At 42.5% G+C, this 21,068-nt stretch overlaps 1 pseudogene across 1 annotated transcript; it reads left to right on the forward strand.

The window, feature by feature from the left end:
* The first annotated feature begins 342 nt into the window (after positions 1-342).
* Positions 343-1,433, forward strand: LOC103265379 (annotated as a pseudogene). The gene has a single exon (XR_504632.1). The product of XR_504632.1 is annotated as a ribonuclease H2 subunit B pseudogene (transcript).
* Positions 1,434-21,068: the final 19,635 nt, after the last annotated feature.

Genomic DNA, 21,068 nt, shown 5'->3' on the forward strand with positions numbered 1-21,068 from the left:
GACTGAGTCTGTGTACAAGAACAATGCCTTTTTTAACCCAGCTTGTTTCCAGATCAATACACCCATCAGCATTTGAAAATTAGCCCAAGATGAGATTCCAATACTTGAGGTGGTATGTCATGCTCAGAGGACACCTAGCCAAGTTACAGACGCAATCACCTAGCTGGGGATTCGTTTTTTTCCATTAGCTTAGACGTGAGTAAAGATTGATGTAGACTCCATCCTCTCACCTCTTCAATCCTCCATCCCCCCAAATATCCAACTCTCTCTTGGAACCCATAAAAGATCACTGGGCTGTAATTCCACTCATTTGCTTAAACTAGCACTTATTAAATATTCATTTTGGATGGCAAGCGGCGGGGCCACGAGGACGGTGCTTGCACCTGGCAGCACGTGTTCCTGCTTCCAGAATATTTAAAAAATGCTTCAAAGAAGATGAAAAGTGGTCTTATGTTTGTAAAACTGGTTAACCCATCTTCAGGAGAAGGAGCCATTTACTTGTTCAATATGCATCTACAGCAGCTGTTTGAAGTAAAAGTTTTCAAAGAAAAATACCATTCTTGGTTTATAAGTCAATCGGTTCAATCAGGAGGTCTTCTCCACTTTGCCACCCCCACGGACCCACTGTTTCTGCTCCTCCACTACCTCATCAAGGCTGATAAGGAGGGAAAATTTCAACCCCTAGATTAAGTTGCGGTGGATGATGTTGCCAAATTGCATCTTGTTGCTGAAACTTCCAGAACTTGAGAAGTTACTTCACCATGTGACAGAGGGGGAAAAAAAATAGACAACAAGAAATATTACAAGTACAGCAAAGAGAAGACATTAAAATGGCTGGAAAAAAAGGTTAATCAAACTATGGCAGCATTAAAAACCAACAGTGTAAATGTTGGTGCCCGGGTCCAGGCAACTGCATTTTTCTCTGCTGACCAAGCTTCTAGTGACAAGGAAGAGGATTATATTTGTTATGCCCATGGTCTGATATCTGATTACATCCCTAAGGAATTAAGTGCTGACTTAGCTAAATACTTAAAGCTTCCAGAGCCTTCAACTTCATTGCCAAATCCTCCATCAAAGAAAATTAAGTTATCAGATGAGCCTGTAGAAGCAAAAGAAGATTACACTAAGTTTAACACTAGAGATATGAAGACGGAAAAGAAAAATAGCAAACTGACTGCAGCTCAGAGGGCTTTGGCTAAAGTTGACAAGAGTGGAATGAAAAGTATTGATACCTTTTTTGGTGCAAAAAATTTTTAAAAATTGGAAATATTTGAAACTTTGAAATGACATCTAGCAAAAATACTTGCTTTTTACATGTTTCTTTCTCATCATCACCTTTTGGGGGTTGGGGGAAAAGCAGACAATTTTTAGATTCTCTTGAACATTTCTTTGTGTCTGATTCTTTTGTTCCTAAACAAAATATGGGAAAGTAATTGCATCACTTCATGGCTGTGGCCTTTGGAGTCCTTTATGACATAATAAAAAGTAATCAAGTGAAAAAATAAAAATAAAAAAATCAATGTTCCCTTTGTATAAGACACTCTGCCAAGTGTTTATGGTGGGGGTGAGGATGTGTGTATGGGAGGGCAGATCAAACAAGAAAAATGACAAAAACGTGGTCTTTTATTTCAAGGAAGCTTTAGCATTTTCCACAGTCCTTCCGTTTTCCAGTTCCATACAATCTCTGTTTTTTCAGCAAATGTCTGTCACTGTTCTGAGTTCTAAGTCTCCCATTGTTATCGCTAGACATTCAGCTCCCAACAGTAAGTGTGCACAGGTGAGGGACAGGGCATGAGGAGAGTATAAGGAGTAGTCTCCAAAGCACCACCTGGTATGGGGTGTAGATGGTGGCCCTGGGGCATTCGCCAGATCTCCCCACGCAGTGGGGAGTTTTCAAGCATTTTTGGTCCTCCTATCCACAATAAAAAAACATATTTTATGTTCAACTGTACACAAACCGAAACTAAAATCTCATGTAGCCATACCTAGTCTGCTGTTTGTAATACACTCTCATAATTTCTGTGAGATTCTACTTCCTTTGAAAATGCTGTTTGCACCGATCACTTTGAAAAGTACTCAATCATAGAACCAGTCAAAGAAAAAGGCATCGTGATTTTCTTCAGGAAAGAAAGAGTAAAAAGAAAAATAATAAAAACCTGGTATGACCAAAGTTGGTGCAGCACAAGGGTTCCAGTGTCCCGCTGGCATCATCTCTGGCCAGAGCCAGGTCAACATGGCTCTTATTCTATTGTGTCCACTTCTTGTTGCTGCTTACGCCTTCTCAGGGATCACTGTGCTGATCCACGACTCACGTTTTCTCTTCTTCCATCTTCTCACAGTCAGCTTCCCCTTCCTTCTTCCAGCTCCTCTGTGCTCTTTCTCAAGCCACCTTCCTTCCCACTAGGTCTCCAACCAATCATCCCACGGCTCTTTACCCTTTCTTGAACATGCTAACAAGGGTGTCATTTGAATGAGCCTCAAGAAGGCATATTTATTGCCCTGGACCTGCCTGCCATGTAGCTGAATGAAGAGAACTGGGAGTCAGACTTGGAAAGAAAGTCCAACAGAGGAGCTGGCAGTCCATTGCTAAGGGGCTCGTGCTTCTGAGACAATAAAGCAAGGCATTTAGTCCCCTGCTAAAGTTTAAAAGGTTTAAACAAACAACAGAGGAAGGAAGGAAGGAAGGAAGGGAAAAACCCTATAGCTAATTCCTAAATAGCACTTGCACATGCCAGGCCTTCTGACTGTTTTACATGTAAGAGGATGCAAAATTCAATCCTCACTTTGACCCCATTTTACAGAAAGAGAACCCTGAGGTACAATAATAACTTGCTTCAGGTCTCACAGTCAGAAAGCAGCCATGTCTGACACTAACCTCTGACTTACACACTAGGGATGTGGCACCTGCTTAAGGGGTGTCTGAATGCCCCGGAACCAGTTCTGTTTTGTGGGAAATGGTGAGCACCATCCCCAGGGGCTGAGAAGTAGAGAAAGCAGCACAAAGAGAAAAACAACACACAAAGTCTCACTAGATGGTGGCAGTGGTTGCATGTGGGGGGCCAACCCTTACAGGTTCTGGGGAGTCCCTGGAAAGATGTGGCGGCATTGGCGAAACTGGAAGGGATAGATAATAAAAGAAAGAAAGAAAGAAAGAAAGAGACTGGACTCTGTCTAGTGCAGAAGCCGATTCTGTAGGAAGGATAGATATTAAAAGAAAGAAAGAGAAAGAAAGAAAATGGACAACTGTTCAATGGATTGAGCAGAAGCCATTTAATGGGACGAACCGTAAGTCTTTTATACCAAATTTTCACAGGTTAAATCACAAGACTTTCACGTGAGCACAAAGCCAGGTGGATGAGGGGCGCCCCCCCACCCACCAGGTGTTTCCTTAAGCATGAGAAATGACAATCCCAATTAAATCACAAGACTGTTACGTGAACACAAAGCCAGGTGGATGAGGGGCGTCCCTCACCCACCAGGCATTTTCCCAAGCATGAGGAAGGACAATCCTAAAATTATCTCACTGTTCCTTATGCTTGGTTAATGTTCCTCAAAAGCAATACAACAATTTTAACATCATAATATTCAAATAATCAATAACTTCTAAAGCTTATGCATACACAATACCTAATGACTAACTTAAATCCTAATACTTTTTAATTCTGTGCAGTAATTCTACCTACACTATAGAAACTCTTAATTATAGCTCGAATCAGTTCCTAAAGAATGTGGCCCAGTCCAAAGATCACACTGGGCCATTTCTAGGAACAATTGATTACAATCTCTTAACAAAATGGCTATTCTAAAATCCTATATATCTATCTTAATCTCTATAAAAGTTTCTAATCCCTAATCCTAATATATAAAGTTGATCATCAGCAATAAACCTTCTAATATAAAACCCAAATATAAACTGTAAATTGTACTAAGGCCAAAACCACAATAGTAGAAAATGGGAACAACGAAATTTCTAAAGTTAGCTGTATTCTTATTAAACCTCAAAATATCATGTATGATCATGCTTGAACTAACATAATTCACTGACGTAGCATAACCCATTCTACAATACTTTCCATGAATAAAATAAATTCAATTTCTATAATAAATAGAAAAACCCTACACTGACTGTAGCTAAAAACCGGTTTAAAAGAATGCAGCCCAGTCCAAAGTACACGCTGGGCCCTTAGGAATGTGGCCCAGCCCAAAGTTCGTGCTGGGCCATTTCTAGTAACTCGAGATAATCATCTATACCATCTAAAGCTGAAAACGGGTCTCCATATGTATATACTAATTCTACAAATATACTTTTAAATCTTATAAAGGATCTTGTACCGTATAGAAGGCTCCCAAATGTGACCTGAGTTTGAATTATATCTAATACCTAAGCCGAAACTGCAGTTCATGGGAAACAGGAACAATGAGTTTCTAGAGTGAGCCATGCCTGTCACAGTCACAGAACCTTCAGCTTAGGTAGGCAGAGATCCTTTTGGCTAAAATGAAAAAGGGAGGAGGGAATGGGGTCAACAGCTCCCGAACGCATCCTAGTGGTCTCAGGGTCCACGGCCCACCTTGATCCCTAATGTTCAGGTGGGCCTCCAAGGCCGGCTCCCAACAGTTGCAGTAAAAGATGAGGAAAGTTCAGGTGCAACACAAACACACAGAACTAGATACCAGTATTAAAAGGAAGATGTGGCATCCAGGTCTCAGACCGGAAGATGAGAGAAGGCACAAGCAGGCTGCAAAACAAGGGAAGTTTGTGGAAAAAGCAGGTGAGGGCAGCTGGCTCTATTCTCTTTCAAGGAGGGCTAGGGCCTGGCATGTGTGTGATGGCAGAAGAGCACTCAAATGCTGGTCTTAAAAATAAAGCAATCAGCCGGGCTCGGTGGCTCAGCCTGTAATCCCGCACCTTTGGGAGGCTGAGGTGAGTGGATTGCCTGAGCCCGTGGGTTCAAGACCCACCTGGGCAGTGAGACCTCATCTCTACAATAAATCAAAAAATTAGCCGGGCGTGGTAGCACGTGCCTGTAATTCCGACTATTTGGAAGGCTGACGCGGAAGGATCGCCGGAGCCCAGCAGGTCAAGGCTGCGGTGGCCAGGAGCGGCCACTGCACTCCAGTCTGGGTAACAGAGTGAGACTCCAACTCAAAAAAAATAAAAATAAAAATAAAAAATAAAATAAAGCAATCATCAGGGAGACAACCTGCAGAATGGGAAAAAAAGTACTTGCTAACTGTATATCTGACAAAGGCCTAACAGCTAGGATCTACAAGGAATTCAAACGAGCCAAAAGGGAAAAAAAAAAAACCAGCCCTATTAAAAAGTATGCAAAAGACTTCTCAAAATAAGACATACAAACAGCCAATAGATACATGAAAAAATGCCCCGCCTCACTAATTATCAGAGAAATGCAAATCAAAACCACATGGAGATACCACATGACTCCAGTAAGGATAGCCATCATTAATAAATCAAAAAACAACAGATGCTGGTGAGGATGTGGAGAAAAGGGAACGCTTCTACACCATTGGTGGAAATGCAAAATAGTCCAACCTCTATGAAAAACAGTGCAGTAACTTTTAAAAGAACTAGAAATTGACTTTCCATCTGACCCGGCAATTCTCTTTCTGAAAATATACCCAGAGGAACTCAAATCGTTTTACAGAAAAGATACTTGCACACACATGTTTATGGCAGCATATTCACAATAGCAAAAACTTGAAACTAACCCTGCTGCCTGTCAAAAGTGGACTGGATTTTTAAAAATGTGGTACATATATATGATGGAGTATTACACAGCCATAAAGAAGGAAAATATTATGGACTTCACAGCAACTTGGATGGATTTAGAGTCCATCATACTCAGTGATCTATCACAGAAACTAAGAACGGAATACCACATGTTCTTACTTATAAGTGGGTCCTGAATATTGACCACAATGCTGCAGGAAGAATCCACAGTCGTAGGACACTGCCAGGGGAGGAAAGGGACATAACATCACTAAGGGTACCTGATCCTTGACCAGGGGAAGTAGGGAGCAGTTGGAGACCCAAACTTCACCTGCACATAGACCTTATGTACCTAATCCTGACTTTGTACCCCACATTTTTACAATAAAATGAAGAAAAAATAAAGCAATCTTAGGGTTGACTGAAACCTAAAAAATAAATAGATAAATAAAATTTAGAGGAGAAAAAAGTCAAGGAAAGCAGTAGTTAAAAGATAAATTTTCAGCCGGGCGTAGTGGCTCATGCCTATAATCCCAGCACTTTGGGAGGTCGAGGTGAGAGGACTGCCTGAGCCCATGAGTTCAAGACCAGCCTAGGCAACTTGGTGAGACCTCATCTCTACAATAAATCCAAAAATTAGCCGGGCATGGTGGAGCATACTTGGAAGTTCCAGCTACTTGGAAGACTGAGGCAGAAGAACTGCCTGAGTCCAGCAGGTTGAGGGTGTGGTGTGGCCACTGCTTTCCAGCCTGGGCGACAGAGTGATACTCCAACAAAAAAGAAAGATAAATTTTCTGAGAAAATATATCATTGGAGCAAAAGTGAACAGAAAAATTCTAGCCCTACTCAGTATGCAAATTCTGCAAACTGACAACCAGAAAGGTATCCTGGCCAGAAGGAACAAACAGAACTCACCTCCGTCAAGGATCACAGAAAAAGTTCTAAACAAAGGCTTTCTCAGTCAACCAGCCAAACCTCCCAGCAGAGCTGCATCCACCTACCTTGTACAATAAGGAGGACCTGAGAGGTCTTTGGGTGGTTGTCTGCACGGAACAGGTATACAGGTCCTCGTCATACACATCCATGTACTGGATCTCAATGCTGTACGGGGTTTGGGTGTTACTCAGGAGGACCACACGAGGATCCAGGCACCACTTGTCATTCCCAGCAGAGAGGATGGTGCTGAGATTTAGCCAGACCTCCCGGGTGACCTGTTGTCCGTTGTGCACCTGGAGGGAAGACCAGACAGATAAGTTAAGGGACCTAAGAGAAAATAGGAGCCATCGGTGGGAGTCTTCATGGCAAGGCCAGGATGTATTGTCACCACACCTTGTCTCTCCCCCTTGCTCCCAGAATACACACATACATTTCCCTTGTTGACTTGTCGGGGGTAGGGGGAGCTTTCTGGAACCCAGCAGAGGCCTTACAAGACTATATAGCTCAGAATGTTTAGTGTTTCTGAAACCACCTGACCACAGAACCACTATAACTAAATATCTCAGTTACAACCTGGAGGCATCTTGCATTCCCTGAATGGTTGGACCCTTCAAATACTACCAGCCCTCCCTTTGCTGAAGGCTTTCCATGATGTGGATGTTAATAATCCCTCACATTTCTGTCCTGGTGTTTTGGGTGCACTAAGTCGTTCAATACTTATAACAACCCTACGAAGAATCTCCTATTGGAAAAGGAATTGAGGAAAAGAGAAACTAAATAGTTCTCCAAGTCACACAGTAAATATGTGCTAGATCAGAGACCCAGCGATTAACTACCAAACATCATTGCTCTCAGAATAGTGAGTTTTAACAGACGGCTTCTCAAATCAAAACTAAATATGGACCTCCACCACTGCTATTCATCTTCATTGTACCCAGGGGTAGAAATGTTCAGTTACTGCTAGACTAAAGCATTTCCCCAAATCTCAAAACTGTCTGCACATATAAAAATAGATTTTCAGGTGGGCTCGGTGGCTCAGTCTGTAATCCCGTGCCTTGGGAGGCTGAGGTGAGTAGATTGCCTGAGCCTGTGGGTTCAAGACCCACCTGGGCAACTTGGTGAGACCTCATCTCTATAATAAATCAAAAAAATTTGCCGGGTATGGTAGCGCTTGCCTGTAGTTCCAGCTACTTGGAAGGCTGAGGCGGAAGGATCGCCGGAGCCCAGCAGGTCGAGGCTGCAGTGGCCGGGAGCAGCCACTGCACTCCAGTCCTTAAACTGTGGAAGCTCCCTGCTCTTTTCTACACACTCAAATTTCCCAGTGACTCTGGCCAAGCCCGCATCATATCTTTCTGTCTGTATTCATTTCCCTCTCTTACAACACCAAGTACATTCTATGGTCTTAGACTAAATCCACTAGCAGTATCCTGATCCTACTATAATTCTGGAAATAGCAATGTAGCAGGGTATGTATAATGATGCCTCAAATGTATACATTATTTTGCAGTGTACAAAGCACCTTTACATTCTCACCGTCTCATCTGATTCTTTGCAAAAAACCTGTGAGGTCAAGAGTCTTATCCTTCCTCTACTTTAATGATTAAGACCCTAGGCTTCTGGCTGGTCTGGTGACTAGTATAAGGAAAGAGAGCTAGGAAGTGATGAAATCATACCGCGAGTCAGGTATGCAAGGGTGAATTTTTCAGTGTGGAGGGGTGACTGCTTCTGTTTGATTCACAAAATGTTCTGTGCCCATAGCAGTTCTAAGACCTGCTATGGAACACACCTGCTTCCTCAGGTGAACCCTCTCCAGGTGAGACATCCTGTACTTGGCATCGTTTTCACGTTGCTTGTGCAAATGTTACACCACTGTGGCAGGGCCACTTAGACTCAGGTGGACATTTTGCTGAGAGCTCCGGTGGGAAAAACTGCCCAACCAGAAACACTTTTGCTCTAGTGTTGAGAACATGTTGTGCCGCTTATTGCATTTTCTGACAATACAGGGTCTCTGTGGTATCACTCTGACACAGCATGGAAATGAAGGAAGATCAACTAGAACAAAGTCGGGGGCTATTTCTTTTTCTTTTTTTCTTTTTTGAGTTGGAGTCTCACTCTGTTGCCCAGGCTGGAGTTCAGTGGCCTATTCACAGCCATCCCAGCATCGACCTGCTGGGCTTCAGTGATCCTTCCACCTCAGCCTTCCAAGTAGCCGGAACTACAGGCGCATGCTACCATGCCTGGCTAATTTTTTGACTTATTGTAGAGATGAGATCTCACCATGTTGCCCATGCTGGTCTCAAACCTACAGGCTACAGGCCCCCCTCCAACCAACACTGGGCACATGATTATCCAAGTCCTTTACAGACACTCCTGGCGCCATTGAAGTTCCTTTTTAGCTGGTATCTGTGGAAAGGGATTCTAGCTGGGTTGTAGGAGAGTCTGTTCTTTTCCTGCATACATTCTCTCTAATCTTGATGCTCAACAAGCTCCACTTGTTCTCTAATCTCACTCAAATTGTCCATCTTCTGAACAAGAGGCAGTGCAGGTGGGTGGCCTCTTCTACCTGATCTTTTGCCTCCAGGATTAACCCTCTTCAGTCCAGTCTTTCAGCTGGAGAGACCCACCTTTCTAACAACTCTTTCTGTGAGTCACTTGTTCATGACCCTCCAGGGTCTGAGGCTCACACAGTTCAGAATCACATGCCAGGATCCGGAGTTCTAGGATCCCGCTTATTCTTCCAGCCTCATGGGAGCCATGTTACTCCACATCCTTGCCATTTTCCTGCAGTGTCCTTAATGTGGCATGCTCCCTTAAGCCCTTAGCCCATTTCCCACACTGGCCCTCTGCCTGAAGCACCCTCCCCCACTTGCTCACCCACATGTACCTTCCTTTTCAAGGTACAGAGCTGTGTAAGGTGCATCTACCACATCTGCACCTTACACAGCTCTGTTATAACCCTTACCAGGCCATGTGGTAATTGTGAAGGCAGGTGTGTCTGTGTTTTCTTTTTTTAACACTGCCTCCTCACCTGGGGTGCCTTCTATGATACCTAGTTTCTTATCACAGGCAGACTACTAAACATCAGTTGCTTAAAGTGAAGATACATGGTAGCCGGTATCTGTCCTAAACCAGGTGTCTCTGAGACAATAGCTGGCCTCACACACAGCCCAAATACTGGCATCTCTCCAACAGTTCTCCATGGTTACTCACAGTGGAGTAACCTAACATGCCTGCACCTGCTGCACATGTGAACCATGCCACTAGAAGTCACAGAGCCACATCTTGTGCTTCTCAAAAGCTTGCAAAGAGAAGAGAGGATGCAGCAGATACTGCATGACAATGCTTTTGTTCATTAACCCCCAAAATAATAGCTCAGACTTTCCTTGTACATTACAGCTTGCAAAAACCCTTTCACATATAATTCATCTCTCATGCAACCATCAAAAAGACAGAGGCAGGGCTATATCTTGAATCCCAGATCTAAGACTATGAAATGTATGATTGTGAGCAAGACACTTCATCTCCATCGGCCTCAGTTTCCCCATCTGTACAAGACAATGATAATGTCTAAGGGGCCCCAGCTGTGCAAGTCTTACCACGAGCATACTCCCTGCTGGTACTGTAAGGATCCGTGTGGAGACTGCTGGTGGCTTGGGTCTGCTGTCTACAACCCCATCATAATTCCCTCTTCTCTGGTGGGCAGGGCTGTCTGAAAGCCTTAGCTGTTCCACTTTTTGCCAAGGTGAATGGCAAGAGGAAAGGCCTAGGAGGTTAGGCTAGAAAGTGTAGTAGAACTGTGAAGGTAGGGAAGCGGATTACCAAACTGCAATAAATACAAACATGCCTTCACTTCTTATGCAAATTCTTGGGAGAAAAAAGAAAAGTGCAAAAGAGCATGCTTTATTTCACCCTAGTGGAATGCCGAAGAACCAAAAAGTATTCATTAGAGTTTAAATGCATGGAGTAAAATTGGCAACATGATTGCTCCTTTCATTGTAATTACCAAGGAAATAAAAGAAATCAGAGGGATAAAGATGTGGTATTCCCCCCCTTTCCACCTGAGAGCCATTCAGAACTTCTTATATTTCTTAATCTTGTGATGTTATCTGACTGTTATGGTATTTCCTGCCATCTCCCTAACAAAGCTAGCCAAGCCTCACTTCTGAGGCTTTGTTTCCTTTCCCCCAAACTCCTAATCAACTGATTTCTAGATGCAAGTGCTTTTATCAACCAAGGTGATTTCCTATTACTGGTCACTTCTGGAAATATCAGAACCAGGACCAGGCTCCTTTCTCCTTCTGAGACTATTTAGTGTGAAGGCGAACCTGCTGCTCCCAATGCCCTGCCAACCCTGGAATTGGGTTCTTCTAATTAGCAATAGTATGCACTTTCAGTTTTGGCTTCATCAAAACCTGTTAAGAATGTTCAATGATCAGGAGAACACCCGAAGAGAAAGGAAAAGGCAGTACAGTTATCTACAGGAGTTGAGATTGTTCTTAATAAAAAGCCTGAGCCGAACTGCACCAGAAAATTCAATAAAATTGAGGTAGGTGAAGTAGGAACAAGGAAATCAGAGTTGAAGGAATGGTGGGAGAAGAGAGACAGACAACAGTTTTGGCAAAGATTCCAGTGTTGAGGCCGTATCCTCTTGGTACCTTCTGTACTCTAAATTCTTCTTTTTTGTCTTTCTAATACAGTCATGTGAGCACCAATTTGAAATGACTGGTAGAGGAAGGCAACTATTCTGCATGTGCATTGAAGAAAAATAATAACCTTCACAACAAAAATTCAATTTTTAATTCCCTAACAAGTTTTACCTTCCATGACTTTGAAGTAGAGCCAACAGAAAGCTGTAGATTAACTAAAGCTGATCTTACTTCTAGGTAGGCATGAAAAACCCACTTGAAGCTGGGCTCGGTGGCTCAGCCTGTAATCCCTCGCCTTTGGGAGGCTGAGGTGAGTGGATTGCCTGAGCCCGTGGGTTCGTGACCCGCCTGGGCAACTTGGCGAGACTTCATCTCTACAATAAATCAAAATGAGCCGGGCGTGGTAGCGCGTGCCTGTAGTTCCAGCTACTTGGAAGGCTGAGGCGGAAGGATTGCCGGAGCCCAGCAGGTCGAGGCTGCTGTGACCAGGAGCATGCCACTGCACTCCAGTCTGGGCGACAGAATGAGACTCCAACTCAAAAAAAAGAAAAAGAAAAAGAAAAGTCCACTTGAGATCTACCTTTAGGAATTCCCTCTTAAAATAGATCTATCTTGTCTTAAAAGCAAGAATAGGAATCCAGAGGTTGGGGTCAAGCTAAGAATAGGAATCCAGAGGGCCTAAGTGATTGGGGTCAAGCTTCCCAGAGTTCTGATATGCAAGCTCACTAGAGAAGGCGAAACCTGAGCTTGGCCTCCTGGGATCTGTTTGCTGCCCCTTTGTTCTCTCACTGAGGATAATGCCAGACACTATGAATCGATACATGTGCAAAATGCAGGAAAACTATCCCCTGAGTAGGTTCAAAAACTGTCATTACAGACTCAATAGTAACAATACTTACACAGTTGTGTGTATTCAATGCTCTTCCCAGAAATGCGGACAGTTTGGATACCAAGTCCCTATACAACTACCTCCAAAATCCTTTTCTAGATTATATGACAACAGACCCAACTCACCTACCCCACACACCACACACATGCTGCTTTTGCAAATGTACTTCCCCAGGAGTATTCTGTGTAGTCTTTGTACAGCAACCTGCCGGGACTAGTAATACCAATCCATCCCAGAGAAAAATCCCCACACTCTCTGCAGTGTTTTCTGACCTTTCCAGCTATCTGTACGTGTGTGATCTCCTGACAAGTTTAGCTGGCCAGGCAAACTCCTACACCCACAACCATAACCCACTGGAAGGCTCTTTGCCACTCTTGTTCCTGTATGTCTTTATGAAGGAGATACCAATCTAGACAGCCGGGGGCCAGTCTACAATGAGCCGAGGATGGTCCCCGGAGAGACAGCATCTGATGTGCTCATCTGATGTGCTCGCCGGAGTCCCCGGGCCACTTCTAAAGTCCACAGCTGAGGGAGTTAGCAGACAGGCAACAGTTGAGATGTAACATTTTGTATGCACATCCAAAAGACATTCATTATCTGCAGGACAGTCATGAGGTCAAGCACGCCCAGTCCCACTTTCAGATACCAGGAATACAAGGAGCAATGGTTTTTGTCACTGCAGTGTGCTTTGGACAGTCTGACCAAGCATGGCAGTGCACCTTCAGTCACGGATGGTCTCAGAAGACATGTGGAGAATGACGATCTTCTCCCTACAAATCCAGTATTGAGGGGAGACCGCATAGTTACAGCCCTTGGGAGCTACAGCCTCTGGCAATCAGATCCAGACTATGGGGGAACTATCTGCTCAGATCACAGAGCATAACAGCCACCTAGAGATGGGAGAACATCTTTTCATTCACTGATACACAGAATGAGGAAGGCTGGGGGAAGAGGAGCTTCTACTATATACTATCTCTGCTCCTCCCCCTCCCAGCCCCTTCACCCCCTTAAGGACATCATCCTTAAAATATATTTCATTTCACAGCTGCGTTATGGTCCCACAAAATCCTGGGAATCCAATTTAAGAACAGATTACTTCCTCCCTTACTTCATTTGAAGCAGTTATATGTTAATTTTCATTGAAACCAGGCTAATGCATACCAATCTGATGCTGCAATCTCATTTGAATACTTAAGGGAACATCCACCGGGTTTGGGGCTCCAGAGATTTATATTTAAAGGGCCACTTCATCATTCTTTGTGCTGGTGGGCCCTCATCTATTTCTGGACCCCTACCCACAGCTCTTCAGGACAAAAGTTCTCCCGTGGTGACATAAGAGCAGATCAGTTTTCTGCAAAACAGCAACTAGCTGTCCTTAGAGAAGAAACTCGCGTTCTGTGGTTTCTTTCTTTTCTCTGCCGTTCATGCAGTGTGTGATTGCAATGAAAACCACCTCCACTTTGCTTTGTCTTCCTTGCGAAGTCAAAGTTTAGCCTCTTCTGTCTGCACGGGAAAGATGCAATGCTAAGCCCCAGCCTCTTTTTCAGCCTCCATCTATGCTCAGTCCTCTCAAGTTGTTGATTAATATTATTGTATTCCCAGCCATTCACCTAAGAAGGAAATAGCTTTCTAGACAAGCCTTGTGCATCATTCCTACAAAAATGTCTGTTTTATACTATTTCTGTTTTTGAGTTTATTCTGTTTCCCTTAACCCATGTCTTTGTCCTTTAACCACATCGCCACAGCTAATTTTTTTTTCTGTAGTCAGTGTCTCACCCTGTTGCCCAGGCTAGAATGCAGCGGCATGCTCACGGCCACCGCAGCATCCACCTGCTGGGCTCAGGCGATCCTTCCTCTTCAGCCTTCCAAGCAGCTGTAACTACAGGCATGTGTCACCATGGCCGACTAATTTTTTTTATTTGTTGGAGAGACAAGGTCTCACCATGTTGCCCAAGTTGGTCTCGAACCCATGGGCTCAGGCAATCTACTCACCTCCGCTTCCCAAGGTGCTGGGATTACAAGTGTGAGCCACCGTGCCCAGCCTCTACAGCTAATTTTAGGTGAATTTTATTTTATTATTTTTCTTTTCTCTGCCAAACTGACAATGAACTGGTATTCCTTTTATAATTATAAAAGAATGTGTTTTTTAATTTTATTAAGTTAAAATCAATGGAAACACTCCATTTTGGTACTCTCCCAGATGTTATTTCCTCCTTAACAGACATCCCAGCTCCAGCAAGATGCCGCTCTAGTAGATCTTCTGCTAAAGATGCCTTTCTCAGGCAGAGTGTGGTGGCTCAAGCTTATAATCCCAGCACCTTGGGAGGCTGAGGTGAGAGGATTGCCTGAGCCCATGAGTTTGAGACCAGCCTGGGCAACTTGGTAAGACCTCATTTCTACAATAAATTTTTAAAAAAAAAATAGCTGGGCATAGTGGCACATGCCTGTAGTTCCACCTACTTGGAAGGCTGAGGCAGAAGGATCGCCTGAGCCCAGCAGGTTGAGGCTGCATTGGCCATGAGCTTGCCACTGCACTCCAGCCTGGCTGACTCTGACTCAAAAATAAAATAAAGATGTCTTTCTCAGTGACAGCTGTATTTCCAAAATCCTTACCCATCAGAAATGCATGAGTTACCTTACTTTTCCTTAACTTTCTAATATCTCCATTCTTCTCAATCAGAGTTAAACTAGCACTTGTTCTTGATTCTTCCTCAGTTTTTCCAAAGCTTCTCAAAATAGCACTCTTTATCTACAAAATCTTTCTCATCATTGATAGAAATAGTTCAGGGGAAAAATGCTAATCCTGGAGGTCAAGTGGGCAGATAAAGAAGTACCTAAGCAAAAGGAAGATTTTGGGTAGGAAATAAACTGTTCCTGAAACTAAGAATTGTCCTAGAAAGAGGATAGACACTTCAGGAATGCTGGTTGCAATAGTAACAGTGGAGTGATAAAAATAAAACTTGTGGAATTAACCAGGATCACACTTAAATGTCAAGGCCACTTAACCAAAGAAGATGAATAGGAATCTTAAATTTCTCTACTATCTACTCCCTCTAGCAGACGGTGATTCCTCTTGCTTCACAAATAAAATGGAAGCCTTCAGTGGAAATTCCCTCAACTTCCTGCCACCAAACCTATTAATTTCTGTATCCACACTCCTCCTCTTCTTATTCCAGGTAGGTGAAGATGATGTTCCTCTTCCTGTCCAAAGTTAATTCTTTCATGTGTGTTTTCATATTGATTGTACTGTCTTTATCTTGCTTCTTGAAACTTTTTCTCTACTACATTGTTCCTAATATTATTCAAGCATGTTCCACGTTCTCTCGAATCTATGCCGCCTTCCAGCTATAATACTCACTGCTTTCACTTTCTTACCTCTTATTTACTTCCCAATTCACTCCAGTTAGTCTTCAACCTCTACCACTCTTCCATAATTGATATCATTTCAATTACCTCTTATTGCTGTATTTAAAGACATCTTTTCACCTGCATCTCAATTTCCCATTCATTCTGAACAAGGCCCTTCTTGAAATCCTCTTGATATCTAAGAAAGGCATTATTTACCTCTTTGGCCATTCCTTCTTGTGAGACTGTCTTTTAAATCCTGGTGCTCCTTGGGGTTTGGTCCTAAGCTCTATTTTTTACCTTACTCTTATTAGCTCTTAGTTATCTATCTTCATGGCTTACTGCTACCTTTATCCTAATGACTCCAGATCTGTACCTGCAACCTAAATATTTCTTCTGAGCTCTAAATTTATATTCCAAATAACTGTTTGGTAACTCCAATGAGATATTCCAAGAACATCTAAAATGCAACATGTTCAAAACTGGATTCATCAACATTGTACCAAACCTGCTATTTCTCACAATCTCAGTTAATGACCCCACTATCTACCCAGTTGCTCAAGTCAGAACTCTACATTAAACCTTGACTTTTCTTCTCCTCCACTTCACATATCTAATTATAACAAGATTTGTTAATTTTACCAGGACCAGGACTAGGGAGAGCAGAATGAGGCACTCATCTGGAGCACAAGTTTAAGGGAATGTCAAAAAATTCAGTCTTCAAGATAACTAACACAATGCTTTCTCCATATTCTAGAAACATCATTGAAAAATAAAAAACTAACAATCATTCCTCTGTCAAAATCTTTTTGAAGTTCCCCACTGTCCCTCACAATAAAGTTCTAATCCCGCAATGCTTTTAAAGGCTCTCCATTATCTAGTTTCTCCTCTGTATTTTCTCACTTATTATCTAGGAAATCTGAATTCCTCTAAGGCCTTTAAACATGTCATTTTATTTCTCACCTCCTTATCTTACAGATACCATGTCTTCTTTCTATATCACTTACAATCTCTTTGATTAATTTCTGTTCAGCTCTTAGGCTTCACCTTAGATGTCATTTTCTTTTTTATTTTATTTATTTGTTTGTTTATAACTTACTCATTTATTTTTTGGCTCCTAGTCTTTTCTTTTTTTTTGAGTTGGCATCTTATTCCATCATCCAGGCTAGACACCTGGGCACCCCAGCACCGACCTGTTGGGCTCTGGTGATCCTTCCACCTCAGCCTTCCAAATAGCCAGAACTACAGGTGTGTGCTACCACACCCGACTAATTTTTTATTTATTGTAGAGATGATGTCTTGCCAAGTTGCCTGGGCTGGTCTCGAACCTGCGGGCTCAGGCAATCCACTTGCCTCAGACTCCCAAAGTGCTGGGATTACAGGCAGCAATTGGCTTTCTGTGTGGCAAGCAACAGGACCTCAATTGAACTTCTGGCATTTTGTTAACAGATTTTGATTTTTCTGACTGGGAAAGAATTGCTCATGGCTCATCTGCCCTGGAGTAGAAGAGTTTCAGGACCCTTTATGGCCAGGGTAGATTTCAGTCTTTGTCTCAGGTCCTGTTGGTGTGACCCACAACCATGTTTCTGATTGCTAAAAAAGAATCATTGTTCCAGCCTTTGAAATTTGACACCAGTGGTCGGCTGGGTGAGGGTCTTTTGTGAGTACCAGACAGCAGATTCTGCTTCTCTCATTTTGGGGAATTCTAAAGGAGTTTCCATTGAGCAAGCCCAACCAATAGAAAGAGGAAGCACCCAACTGTTTCCATTTAGACACTCTTGGGGCTTATTGGGTGACACTACAGTTAGGTTGTATTTTGATAATTGTTTATGTGTGTGTTAATATAATCATGGAAAATCAAAATTCATTCCCAGAATGCAGCCCACTTGGGTGCATTCTTCAAAATTGGTCTGAATAGTTACGAGCCAGTGGGACAAAGAAAAATATTCTTTTGTAATGCTGTTTGGTCCCAGCATTCTTTGGAGTCTGGGGATGTTGGACTCTGGACTTCCCATGGATCTTTGAATTGTAGTGCTGTCTTATGATTGGATTCATTTTACAGTTGAATGGGAAAGCAAGATGGAGTTCTGTGTATCCAGGCTTTTATACTGCTATTCTAAGCAGGAGGTCAGGCCTGATTTAGTATGTGATGTTCTTCTGTGGTGCTGGTTGGCTCCAGCATTCTTTGGAATCTGGAGAGGTTTGGCCTTCAAGAAATCAAACTGGAGACTGCTTTACCCAAAATTTTGGTTCACAGCCTTCATTAAATTAACTGGTTGAAATAAACCAAGTTTAGTCAGGCAAACATATTCATACACCAAGTGAGTTTGTATTGTTATCTCATGGCTAGAGTTCTGAGTAAAAGCTACTGAATCTTTGTTTATACATATTGAAGTGTATTTATGTGTATGCACATTTACATGTTGTGTTGCTAGGGTACCAAATTTGCTTACAAATAAGAGTGTTCACAAATTAATTAAATAGTTCCAAGCATTTTTCAAGTTCATGTGACTTAGGTAAATCTTTAATAAACAAGCTGGCTTTCAGATCATTGTTAAAATAAAAGTAGAAATATCTTCAGAATTGTCAGTATACATTTTTATATAAGTTTTATATTTGTCTTTGCTAGATATTTGAAGGTGTCAGACTTTGGTACAAAAGTTTGTAAGATTGTAAACCCAGCCAAGAACAAAATGATCTTTGTTATGTGAATTTTTGATAAACAAAACTAATTTAGTATTGCTGGTTGAATAAAAATAGCTGAATCTTCTGAGTTCTCAGTGAAAATACTTTTTATTCTTTTTTTTTTGAGTTGGAGTCTTACTCTGTCTCCCAGGTTAGAGTATGGTAGCAGGTAGCAGGCTCCTGACCCCCGCAGCCTCAACCTGTTGGACTCGGGCAATCCTTCCACCTCAGCCTTCCAAGTGGCTGAAACTATAGGCACACGCCACCATGCCCAGTTAATTTTTTGATTTATTGAAGAGAAGAGGTCTTGCCAAGTTGCCCAGGCTGGTCTCGAACCCCTGAACTCAGGCAATCCTCTCGCCTTTGCTTCTCAAAGTTGAAAATACTTTATATTTAAATTTCTTACTTAGATGAACTCCTAATATGCACAGGTTATGAAAATGATTAACAAGAAAATAATGACTAGCTTTGTCTAAAAATCTCAGTTTTCTAGGCAAAGTGTTAAAAATGAATGATTAATGAGTTAAATGCCATAAGTGAACCTTTTGTAATTTAAAATCTCAGAACTATTTTTTGTTTGTTTTGTTTTTTTAGTCAGAATCTCATTCTGTCACCCAGGTTGGAGTACAGTGGCATGCTCATGGCCACCCCAGCATCAACCTACTGGGCTCAGGTGATCCTTCTACTTCAGCCTTCCAAGTAGCCAGAATTACAGGTGTACACTACCACACCCAGCTAATTTTTTGATATATTGTAGAGGTGAGGCCTCACCAAATTGCCTAGGCTGGTCACGAACCCCTGAGCTCAGGCAGGTCTCTCACCTTGGCCTCCCAAAGTGCTGGGATCACAGGTTTGAGCCACCACCCCCGACCTTTGAAACAATCTTAGGTGCCCATTATATGAATGTCCATGTCCAATTAAGAAAGGGTTATGATATTGAGGCAGGAGGGCTAGCATAGCTTAGATGTAAATAGTGAGTTTCTTACAAGGAGGCTTAGATAATTAGCCCTTTGCACTTGGATGTCCCCTCTGAGGGGAAATCGTAAATCAAGCAAACCACTCTGATGTCCCCTTTCAAGGGACATAAGAGATTGCTGGTGACTATACAGGACAAACTTATGCAAGTACACATTTTTCAAAAATGCATGTTTCCATGAAGTTTTCCATTCAAATTTCACAAAAAAGCAAATAAAGAAATGGAATATATACTGAGATATGAACAATCAGTTGAAATGTGGTTTTCAGGAATCACAAGTGTGTCCTTCCACATCTTCTTTGAACAGACTGGACAACAATTACATATTATTAATGTGGGAGGAAGAAAACAAGACTGCATTGTCTGCTCAAATAGAAAAACACCAGGTAGAAAATGGCAAACAAATCACTATTTCATAACATGTATCAATGAACCTGTAATGCATGTCATGACTGTTTCACATGTTACCACGCACTAGAAAAAGATAAACTAGGCGTAGTGGCTCATGCCTGTAATCTTAGCACTTTGGGAGGCAAAGGCGAGAGGATTGCCTGAGCCTAGGGGTTCAAGGTCAGCCTGGGCAACTTGGTGAGACCTCATCTCCACAATAAATCAAGAAAAATTAGCTGGGTATGGTGGCACGTGTCTATCATTCCAGCTACTCGGAAGACTGAGACGGTAGGATCACCTGAAACAGCAGGTCGAGACTACAGTGGCCGTGAGCATGCCACTACCCTCCAGCCTGGGCAACAGAGTAAGACTCCAACTCAAAAAAAAAAAAAAAGAAAGAAAGAAAAGAAAAGAAAAATATAAGATATAAAATTTTGGCCAGACTCGGTGACTCAGCCTGTAATCCCAGCACTTTGGAAGGCCAAGGCGAGTGGACAGCCTGAGTCTGTGGGTGCCAGACCAGCCCGGGCAACTTGGTGAGACCTCATGTCTACAATGGATAAAAAATAAGCTGGGTGCAGTAGTGCCTGCCTGTAGTTCTGGCTACTTGGAAGGCTGAGGCAGAAGGATCGCTGGAGCCCAGCTACCTGGAGTGGCCATGAGTGTGCCATGGCACTTCAGCTTGGGTGACAGAGTGAGACTCCAACTCAAAAATAAATAAATACATACATACATAAAATATGATTTATTTCATAAATAAATTCCTCAATGTCCAAAATTCCATTATAAGACAAATATTATTACAAAAATAATTGGTTCTAATGTTATACTATTTAATATGAAGTGATTCATTTTTCACTATTTTGTAAAAAAGCATGGTTGCGTTGCTGGTAGATGATCCACAAGATGTCTCCAAGTGCAGTGCATGAGGAAACCAGATGGTCAGGCATCTGGTTACCATCTTATTAGGGCATAACTCTTTTAAGCTACTACATACTGACGGAAACCCATGCCTGACCTTGGAATATAGGGTAGCAGGCTAGTAACAGGACAGTAGGGACAGTAGGATAACAGGACAGTAGGGAGTTACTGGAGATACTGAGGCATGGTGTTCCAAGAGAAATCTTAATTAAACAACTTCTATTATCTCAAATGCTCCTCAAGTCACTGAGACATGGTGCTTTAAGAGAAAATTAAACTTTTCCTATTATTTCAAAAGTTCCTCGTGACACAAGCAAACTTAGGAATAAAATGATAAGAATTAAAACTTGTGATCAAAGCCTAATTTAGAAATAGATTACTTAGCCGGGCTCGGTGGCTCAGCCTGTAATCCCACGCCTTGGGAGGCTGAGGTGAGTGGATTGCCTGAGCCCACGGGTTTGAGCCCCACCTGGGCAACTTGGCGAGACCTCATCTCTACAATATATCAAAAAATTAGCCAGGCGTGGTAGCACGCGCCTGTAATTCCAGCTA

Source organism: Carlito syrichta, unplaced genomic scaffold, assembly GCF_000164805.1.
Source record: "Carlito syrichta isolate Samal-C Ts95f unplaced genomic scaffold, Tarsius_syrichta-2.0.1 Scaffold306507, whole genome shotgun sequence".
Taxonomy (NCBI): domain Eukaryota; kingdom Metazoa; phylum Chordata; class Mammalia; order Primates; family Tarsiidae; genus Carlito; species Carlito syrichta.